Genomic DNA, 10,063 nt, shown 5'->3' with positions numbered 1-10,063 from the left:
TGTCTCAAGGTGTATGGCTGTATCAAGAGCATGGCGTGTTTCACGAGAAGTCCGTGCTCGGCAAGTCCATCTACAGATTCTATTGTTTCAAGTCTTGTGATTTGACAATGTGCAAAGGGTAGCCCATGTATTCACTCTCAGTTGATTGTTACTGAATACCCAGTAAGGCCGCGGCCATGGGCTTGTTGGCTTAATTGGTGTAAATGGGTCAGTGTACAACACGGATACTTCCCAGGATGCATCACGGTTGCCGTTTATCGCATCGTTCTAACTTTCTGCGTACTTTTGTACTGCCTTCAGCCCATGCGTCTCCATCTCGACAGGCCACTCCACAAGCAACTCCTCAGGGACACTACTCCGGCATCCTCCAGGGCAACATCATCGTCGTCAACGCCTTTTGCCATCCCAATGGTGACCATGCTCTTCGTCACGCCATCCGAGAGTAGGCAGGCAGCTGGGGCACGGCATAGATGTAAGTAAACACATTAACTTCATAGAGTTCATCCCCTTCAACCAACGTCTCGACACCCGTTCTACTTGACATGCTTACTGCGTATGTCATCGATGCAATCGTTCATGCCTGAAGTTAATAGTATTTTACGCTTGTGAGTTGGTAGGGTTTTACGCTGATTCCAGCAATAAAACGGTGGGGAAGGATCTAACCAAAGTCGTTTTGCGTGTTACGCTACCCCAGCGTTCCAAAGTCTTTGATTTAGTTATCTTGTACCATCAATGGTATGGTGTATGCCATCAGCGCTACTGGGCAATATTTTGTTACACTGTCACCATGTGTTGTCCTATATATTGATTTGGTATAACTCTTTGTTTGTGTTGTAACAATATATACAAAACCATGTCCTACCCAGTTCTTGTTTAATTTGCTTGTAAAATGTACCAACATATACACCAAAACGTTGCATTGAAAGTGAAATGGTGGTTTGATGTACCGTCATGTACTGGCCATGAACACAACTGTGATACCTGTATCAAAAACATCACCATGGAATAGACCGTCCCTTGATTGTTTCATTGTTAGCCACCATCACGCATGGTTGTCTACTTTCCTTTCCCCGGCAGTATGTGTAAGTTCATTATTTTGGCAATATTTGACATTTGTTTATGTTCGACAGGTTTCTGAATCCGCGGAATTGTTGAAACTCCGAGAGGAAAACCGGAAATTACCATTGGAAATCAGGGCACTAAAATACGAGAACAGGCGCCTGAAAGGAAGTGTAAGTCAAACACAATGAATATGTTTAGGTTTAACGTCGCCTTCATCAGTCTTTTATTTTTGTGATTGCGTGGCACCACGATGTTGGAGGTAGGCCCAAAGTGTCACAGGCCGTGGAGACGTATCCTATCTGCACCAGGATGTAACGGGGTCTTAAGCCGCAAGACTATTACTGTAACTATCAGATGTTCAAATGTATCCGTTCTCGGAACTTCAACACAGGACATTAATGAGACAACTTGGTTGAATAGACCTATATTTAAAACGACTGATTTGTATATGCATAAAAAATCCAACATAATACTGCTCAAAAGAAGTAAAAGAACACCCGACTCATGTCCACAGATAATCTGTCATGCCATGACTTTGGTGGTCTTGAACTTCTTTTGAGTAGTATATGAAGACGGGAGATGATCGTTGGCGAAAGTCGAAAGTGAGGGGGTGAGATTGTCATTTGTTTTATATTCAGTCCCTAACAATCTTTGCGTTGTGTAGTCTTCTGGATCTATAGGTGTTGATATGTGTGGGAAAGGGGATATCCTAATTTATAATATGATAAAGATCAATCTCCATGACAATAAAACATGTCCCATGGGTTCATAACAGCTAGGATTGCCGTCAATCTGATCCCTTGTGCGTACATATATAACGTCATATAACACTCATTCCCTTTGTTTAGGACCCGTGAAGATCCGGGGTAGAAAAGTTCTTCAGCAACCCATGCTTGCTGTAAAAGGCGACTATGCTTGTCGTAAAAGGCGACTAACGGGATCGGGTGGTCAGGCTCGCTGACTTGGTTGATGCATGTCATCGATCCCAATTGCGTGGATCGATGCTCATGATATTAATCACTGGATTGTCTGGTCTAGACCCGATTATTTACAGACCGCCGTCATAAAGCTGAAATATTGCTGAGTGCGGCGTTAAACAACCAACCAACCTACCAACCCTTTGTTTAGGTTGCCAACAGTCTACCGCTGATGACATCGACGTCGGCATCGCCATCCCCCTGAGCATCGTCTTCCGCATCCGCATCCGCATCGGCATCAGCATCCGCATCCACAATCGAATCTGCATCAACGTCGGCAACAGCATCAACAACGGTTACAATGGCGACCCAGACCATGTCATCTGTAAGTATGCTATTCAACTACTTAAACATAACTGGCAGTCATTAAAGGCTCACTCATGTGGAAACTAAATCTCGCCATGTACCTGAATTGTTTGGTTTTAGCTCAAGTAAATGTTTTAACGCTTCTTGACATAACATGATACTTTTTCTAAAATATTTCACCTTGTGGGTATTCTGCTACCTCATGCTAGCTGCTTGTTTGTCACTGGTCCGGATGACAGGCAGCCGTGATACAGCTGGAATATTGCTGTTTGCGACGTTAAACAGCATTTACCCACTCACACAAGAACATTTATGATAATAAATAGAATATATATGATATATGAATATATATAATAAATAAAATAAGAAAGTTGCATTTTCATTTTAAAATAGATCAAAGATTGTCATTGCCAGAGAAAGTTGAATAAAATATAATTTGAAGGTCATGATCACTTCTTTTAAAATACTTTGGAAAAGGCATCTGAGAGTTTCACTTGAAAATTAAAGTAGTTTTTTTATTGCATAACTTGCCACACACTATCCCTTATCACAGCTATTAAGTAATCTTATGTCATTAGCAGCTATATATATTAGTACAACATACACTTATACGAAGTCATGAAATGTACGTAAGTAGTAAAAGAAATGTTGTTCATATATATTTTCAATGGCTTTTCTCACTCAGAACTATATAGCTGACGTGGCCAGTCATAAAACAGAACGGAGAAACCAAAGCCAGATCTGGCGGAAAAGGCAACGGCAACAACAGCGATATCGCCAAGAACAACAACAGCGTCAAAAGAGGCATCATCAACAACGAGATTAACAGTCATACGAGGATTGCTACGTCTTCTGGACGAAGCACAGAGGACTTCCGTGAGTTTTATATATTCTATCCTTTTTTGAAACAAATAATATACCGAATTTGATTGACACCCAGATGGCGCTGGGAGGAGGAGTGGAGATCGAGTAAGTGGATAGTCATGTGAATATGTTATCTGTGATCCAGTTCTCCCATTTAGAAAGGGAGGTACTCCATCACATCACCAACTCCCCCCACCCAACATACTGCTGGAACAAATCTTTAAAGTTAATTGTTCTCGGTTCAGTTTGCCTTAAATGTCAACTACAGCTACCAGTTATATATTCCTCTAGGAGATTCTAGGGAAGGAAAAGCACTTCTTATACATCATGCTTTGATAATAAATGCATGTTGATTCTAACAATTGAATGCTTTGAATAGCTTGTTAGCAGGACACATGTTAATCTGCAGTCGTTTTACGTAGAATTGTCTAAGTATTAAATAGACAGATGCTATTTTCTTCTAAAATAAGTCTTAATAAATAATTGCAACAGTTGCTAATGTTATGAATGTTAACGAAGCACTTTTCTGTTCACTCCAGGTGTCGTCACAAAGTATCAAGATGATTTCATCAGACAGAGGCGTTAGACAGTTGACAGTCACGCCCAGTCCTGTCCCAGCTCTCAACTTCAGGAATAATCCTCAGTCGCAGATCTCAGTCGCCCTACTCTGTTGCCAGACAACCTCGGTCGCCCTACTCTGTTGCCAGACAACCTCGGTCGCCCTACTCTGTTGCCAGACAGCCTCAGTCGTCCTACTCTGTTGCCAGACAACCTCGGTCGCCCTACTCTGTTGCAAGTCAGCCTCAGTCGTTCTACCCTGTTGCCAGACAGCGAACCAGCCTCAGCAACCACGTCAACTAGGCGTTGCTCCTCTACATACAGTAAGTAGAACTTAATTTAATTTTAGTTCAAGATGTAAATAACTTTATTTCTATGTATATCATTGTTGAACAAGTGTCGATAGTATCCGTTCGTCCATTATCGAAAGTATTTGGCAACTCAAATGCAATAATCTACGTTTTAAAAAGCCACTGAATTATTCTGTTCAACAAAAAAACCTTTCTTCTTCTTCAGGTTTGGTACAGTCCAGTTACCTTCACCTGCCAGTTACATCGCTTCATGTGCAGGAATTAGGCTTCATTTCTAAACCCATGGTCCGACTAAGGGCAGCTTAAGAAGTTATTTTTCTGTTGGAATGTTTGAACCAAGTGGACATGTACATGTTTATTGCTTCCTTTAATGTACAATATAACGAAGGTATCTCAGCACCCTATTTTGGCCCTTTGAACATATCTGCATGTTTAATTCAGTTTCACCTCAACATGTTGGTGCCATAGTTAACAAACGTAAACGTTCTACCCACACAGCAATTCCCCTTGAATCAATGGTATGTCACGATTGCTCACTGGGGCAAGGTACATAGTGCTTATTTCGTATGCCACTATTGCTCACTGACGAGATACGTCCCCCATTAGCTTTACATATAGTCATGCCTTTCTGGACGATCGGGGGGCACAGCTGGCCCAATCGTCTAAGGCGCCGCGATTCGCTGTGCAGAGTTGCGTCCCTTGGACACGCCAGGAACCTATGATTGTGGGTTCGAATCCCGGTTCGCCCCGATTATGTTTCTAGGTTTGTCAGCACCATACCCCTGCTCGTCGGTTTCACCGAAGTGGTAAAACGTCTGAGACCTGCATCACTTCGGGTTTTCCTCCCACATTAAGCTGACACGCCGCGATATAACTGGAATACTGTTAAAAGCGGTGTTAAACCCAACTCACTCACTGGACGATCGTCAACTTACACCACCTGGATGGTCATGTGTAATTCCTGATGACTCGGCTGCTTTAAGGTGTTGAGGGGTGTTTTATGTTTCATGGCTCATTCTCCTACTTGAAACACCCGCTAACATCTTCTAGTTGAACGATGACTCAGTTGTATTCACAAGCATCTTCTCGGGTAGTTGTATTTAGTTAGCGTCTTTAGTCAGTGACGTGACCGCCTCCGTGGTCTATTCGTAGAGCGTCCGCCCGGAGTGCGGAAGGTCCGTGGTTCGATCACCGGCCGCGTCATACCAAAAGACGTTAAAAAATGGTACTTGTTACCCAGTCTGGCGCTCGGCATTAACGGGCTAAAACAAGGACTGGTCGGCTCGGAGTCAGTATACTGTGTCTGAGTGGGGTATTCATGTTAAACTGCGGCATGGTATCTCAGTGAGCTAGTACAAGCAGCCACACAAACACACACACGTACATGCACGTCGCTATATAAGTGCAATAATCTTGGACACGACGTTAAACCCCATTTCACCTCACCTAGTCAGTGACGTTTATAAAGGATTATAAAGCAGAAAGGTTGTTCGTACTTTAAAATGAGCAGCTCATCACACGAATATTTCTTGTACAATATTAATTTACCCTTGGCTACGGAATCTATTTCAATTAGTATTCTTGACACTAGACGTTAAAGACGGAGCATATTCCTGATCATGATCGATGCCATTGGCATTATGAGGGGTAGCGTCGTTTGCCCGTCTGTGAATGACGTCATGATGTGCTATAAGAGCCATACTACCCCAGTGGACCTACTGCTGGATACATTGTATGTCTGAACTGGAGGACGGTCCTCGCCTGATGCCACCGCCCCTGATTACACCACATGACACGTGATCTCATGTCTACCACAAAGATGGATGTATCTTCAGCACAACAAATTCATAGGGTGAGTTTCAAACTATATACTTTATTTGATGTTTGAAAAGTATGCATCTTAATGATATCTTTAATTTATTCGTAGATACAGGGCATCCTGTCTGTATTTTCTTTTTAAGAACATTCATTTGGTCTATTCTATTCTTAATAAATGGGGGCGGTCGGGTAGCCTAGTGGTTAAAGCGTTCGCTCGTCACGCCGGAGACCCGGGTTCGATTCCCGACATGGGTACAATGTGTGAAGTCCATTTCTGGTGTCCCCCGCCGTGATATTGCTGGAATATTGCTAAAAGCGGCGTAAAACATTAGTCAGTCAGTCAGTCTTAATAAATGTTCCTGGTGTATGTGAAATAAATTCTGATCACAATTTCTACATGTACAGGTCCCATTACCTCAGCTGTAACCTACACCCGACTTCCACACGTGACTCCCACACGTGACTCCCACACCTGCTTCTGTCTCAGAGCTCTTAATACCTGCTAAGATTTATGGTGAGTATCTAAATGGTGAGTTATACAATTGATGAATAGGTATAAACATCTCCAGGATATATTAGATAATGCCTGAAAAAATCATTCATGTACGATTAAAAAACTGTTTTGCAATGAAAAAATTGATAAAAAGTACATCACAAATTAAGATTTACACATGTTAATGCTATTTCATGTTGATTTCTTATGTTCTTCTCTACGTTTATAAATTAATATCTTGCAAAGTTCCCTCCTGGGTATGTTTTTAATTAAAGTTAATTAACGTAGGTTACAATACCTATGCCAAACCTAATACATTTATGAACTCAATTTGTGATGAAAGCATGTGTCAAAATTGCCACTTTTGGTAGAATCGACCAGTCTTGTTCTTGCTGTATAGGTGCACATGGGGCGTATCTCTCTGTGATGTAACAATGTCAATTTTCTGCCACCCTGTCATGTTTGTGACAAATTCAGATAACTGACAATATATACTGAACAACAAAAGTTCCTGTGACATTGAATAAGATTAAATGCAAAGTTATGTTTTTTACCAAATCGGAAACAATTTCGGTTTGCAACAGATAAAAGACTCCTGTAAGTGTTCAAATGGTTTAATTTGCCATACTGACTTCAGAAAATGCGTGATTTCATAAAAATTGTCTTGCAACATCACGTTGCCTCGATCCTGCTTTAAGCATACCATTTCGTACAGGCGTGGCATTTCGTAATGTTGAACAATTGCGTAATTTTGTTGTTTTTCTGAGTGGTTGTTGTCAGCACGATGCTAAAAAATACATATGCGCTTATTGACTTTGCCCAGCTTACTCTATTAGGAACAACCCCCTGGATACTTCCCTATAAAAAAATAACCTCGTCCAATTTACGACGTCATCATGTTGTTGAAAATTGAAAAAAACACTATTATAATAACTTGAGATAACAGTTGGCAAAAACGTATATAGGCATAGCAGTATAGTATAACACACTAATTATTCTGCACCTTGATACTGTCTTGCTCAAATAATGTGCAAAATGTCCCCATGTATATAACAGAAACGTGACTGTACAAGTATGTTCAAACATCCATCCTCTGAATTAATATCAAGCTAACTTTGTCCAACAGGCTTGTCCTCCAAGTCTCAAGGTCAAGGTCCCACCTCCTTATGCGACCTCTCAACGACCAGATTGGACTTATCGAAAGGGACTTCCTTCCTCCGCGATGTATCGGAACTCAAGGACTGAGAGTGTAGTAGTCTGGATTCCCGCCCTTACTCCCCGTAATCTCAAGGACGTGAAGCAACCCATGCTTGCCTTAAAAGGCGGCTATGCTTGTCATAAGAGGCGACTATCGGGTGGTCAGGATCGCCGACTTGGTTGATGCAAGTCATCGCATCCCAATTGCGTGGATCTATGCTCATTATGGGAATCACTTCCATGGGTATATATCAGTCTATAAGTTACTTCACATAAGTTCAGAGAAGCAATGTTTGAAACAACTCGTCTACTTACACAAGAGACCCGTGAAGAATCGGGGTAGAATAGGTCTTCACCAGCCCATGCTTGCCGTAAAAGGCGACTATGCCTGTCGTAAGAGACGACTAACGGGATCGGGTGGTCAGGCTCGCTGACTTGGTTGATGCATGTCGCTGTATCCCAATTGCGTGGATTGATGCTCATGATATTAATCTCTGGATTGTCTGCTCCAGACTCGATTATGTACAGACCGCCGTCATATAGCTAGAAAATTGCTGAGTGCGGCGTTAAACAACAAACAAAAATCTTAATTACTAGATTTGACTCTCCATGTTGGCTGCATCAAGTCAGCATGTTGTACATATTGCATTGTATACATTCTCAAAGACTGGAGTGGACTTAGGACCATGTTGCATCACACCTGTGTTGGGTTGTGACCGTGAACGCAGCACATCTATCAGCATTATCATTGTCAGTGCTGTTGTCTAACTGTGGTATAATATCACTGACACCCATTGCGTCAGTAAGGGGCGGTCGGGTAGCTTAGTGGTTAAAGCGTTCGCTTGTCACGCCGAAGACCCGGGTTCGATTCCCGACTTGGGTACAATATGTGAAGCCCATTTCTGGTGTCCTCCGCCGTGATATTGCTGGAATATTGCTAAAAGCGGCGTAAAACCATACTCACTCACTCACTATCCTTGGTAACTCAATTCAATCTACAACCAGGTTGTGGGCCTTCTCTTTCGTCAGTTGAAATCTCACGTTGGGTGGTATTAGAGTGGACAATATTACAAAACGCCATGACCACATCATAACTGTTTTGAAAATACTCATTGGATTCTGAAACATGTACATATGACATTATTTTGGGTCTGTCAGGAGGGTGGCTATATACAGGCGTAGTTGAGCCATGCTACCCTGGATATATTCAGCCAAGTGACATTCTAAATAAGCATATTTAAAAATTAAACCAAACGTAAATATTTGAATTTCACTAATTGTTTTGTAATTCAAAGCTCAGTGTTTTGTTGCTGTGAGTTGACGTAGGGTTCCGCCATGTTAGTGGTGTTTACAATTCAGGAGAATGGATATATACAGATGTGGTTGAGCCATGCTGCTCTGGATGTATTCATTTGACAACCTTCCTAACAAGCCGAGGGGTTCTCCATAGTATCGGTACACACTGGGATACCTAGCCTTAGCCAACTTTATAGACAAGCGGTCCTTTACGGATCCGGGTCATATTCTATCGGTGTCAGTGTAAATATCAATACAAGTGATACTAATATTGATTAAAGTGATGATTGTATTTCATATCTATAGCAATTCACACATGTTTTGTGTATTCCCAGTGTACTTTACAATACTAATGGGGGGCACGGGTGGCCCGGGTGGCCCAGTCGTCGCGAATCGCTGTGCAGAGTTGCGTCCCTTAGGCACGCCAGAAACCTATGATTGTGGGTTCGAATCCCGGTTCGCCCCGATTATGTTTCTAGGTTTGTCAGCACCATACCCGTGCTCGTGGGTTTCACCGAAGTGGTAAACGTCTAAGACCAGCATCATTTCGGGCTTTCCTCCCACATTAAGCTGACACGCCGTGATATAACTGGAATACTGTTAAAAGTGGCGTTAAACCCAACTCACTCACTCCAGTACTAATGTTTAGGCTCACAAAATCGTGAGGTGGTAGTATGGCCTCGTGGTTAAAGTGTTTTCTTCTCCAAGCCTAAGACCAGGGTTCGATCCCCACATTCATGACGTCCTGCGTGATGTTCAGATGGATTTATATACTGCTAAAAGCGGCCTTACACCCTCGGATGTATATTTTCTGTACTGTGCCTCCATCTCACCTTGATGTTTGTATACTCACCCTGTTAGTACAAACCTGATTGAGAACGATGTTTAAAAAAACACGGCTGTGTCAACATGAGTATACGTTGTCTTTGTTCATACTTAAATAAAAAATTTAAATGAACAATATTGTGTTATGTTATCAACGTAACAAGGAAAATTGGGAATATTGGTGGTTTGAGGTACCGCAAATGGCTGATGTCAGGATGTGGTCGTGGGTTCGAATCCCAGATTCACCCTGGTGACGATCTATGGATTGTCGAAACCATTCTAACATGACACTTTAAGGATACAATAATCCACACTAGTCATGTCAACACGTTCCTAAGCCATATTTGCAGCAAGTA

At 42.1% G+C, this 10,063-nt stretch overlaps 2 long non-coding RNA genes across 2 annotated transcripts; both read left to right on the top strand.

Moving 5' to 3' along the window:
• The first annotated feature begins 258 nt into the window (after positions 1-258).
• Positions 259-4,750, top strand: LOC124129236. The gene is made up of 6 exons (XR_007218127.1): positions 259-472; positions 1,131-1,232; positions 2,191-2,364; positions 3,031-3,221; positions 3,749-4,090; positions 4,284-4,750. It is a non-coding gene; the product is annotated as an uncharacterized LOC124129236 (long non-coding RNA).
• A 707-nt stretch (positions 4,751-5,457) lies between these two features.
• LOC124129235 lies at positions 5,458-7,987 on the top strand. Its single transcript, XR_006860352.2, has 3 exons — positions 5,458-5,930; positions 6,302-6,410; positions 7,516-7,987. It is a non-coding gene; the product is annotated as an uncharacterized LOC124129235 (long non-coding RNA).
• Positions 7,988-10,063: the final 2,076 nt, after the last annotated feature.

The sequence above is a fragment of the Haliotis rufescens genome, unplaced genomic scaffold (genome assembly GCF_023055435.1).
Source record: "Haliotis rufescens isolate VD_foot unplaced genomic scaffold, xgHalRufe1.0.p SCAF_1, whole genome shotgun sequence".
NCBI lineage: Eukaryota > Metazoa > Mollusca > Gastropoda > Lepetellida > Haliotidae > Haliotis > Haliotis rufescens.
The sequence above is the reverse complement of the archived record's forward strand: the minus strand, read 5'-3'. Positions and strand labels throughout refer to the sequence as shown.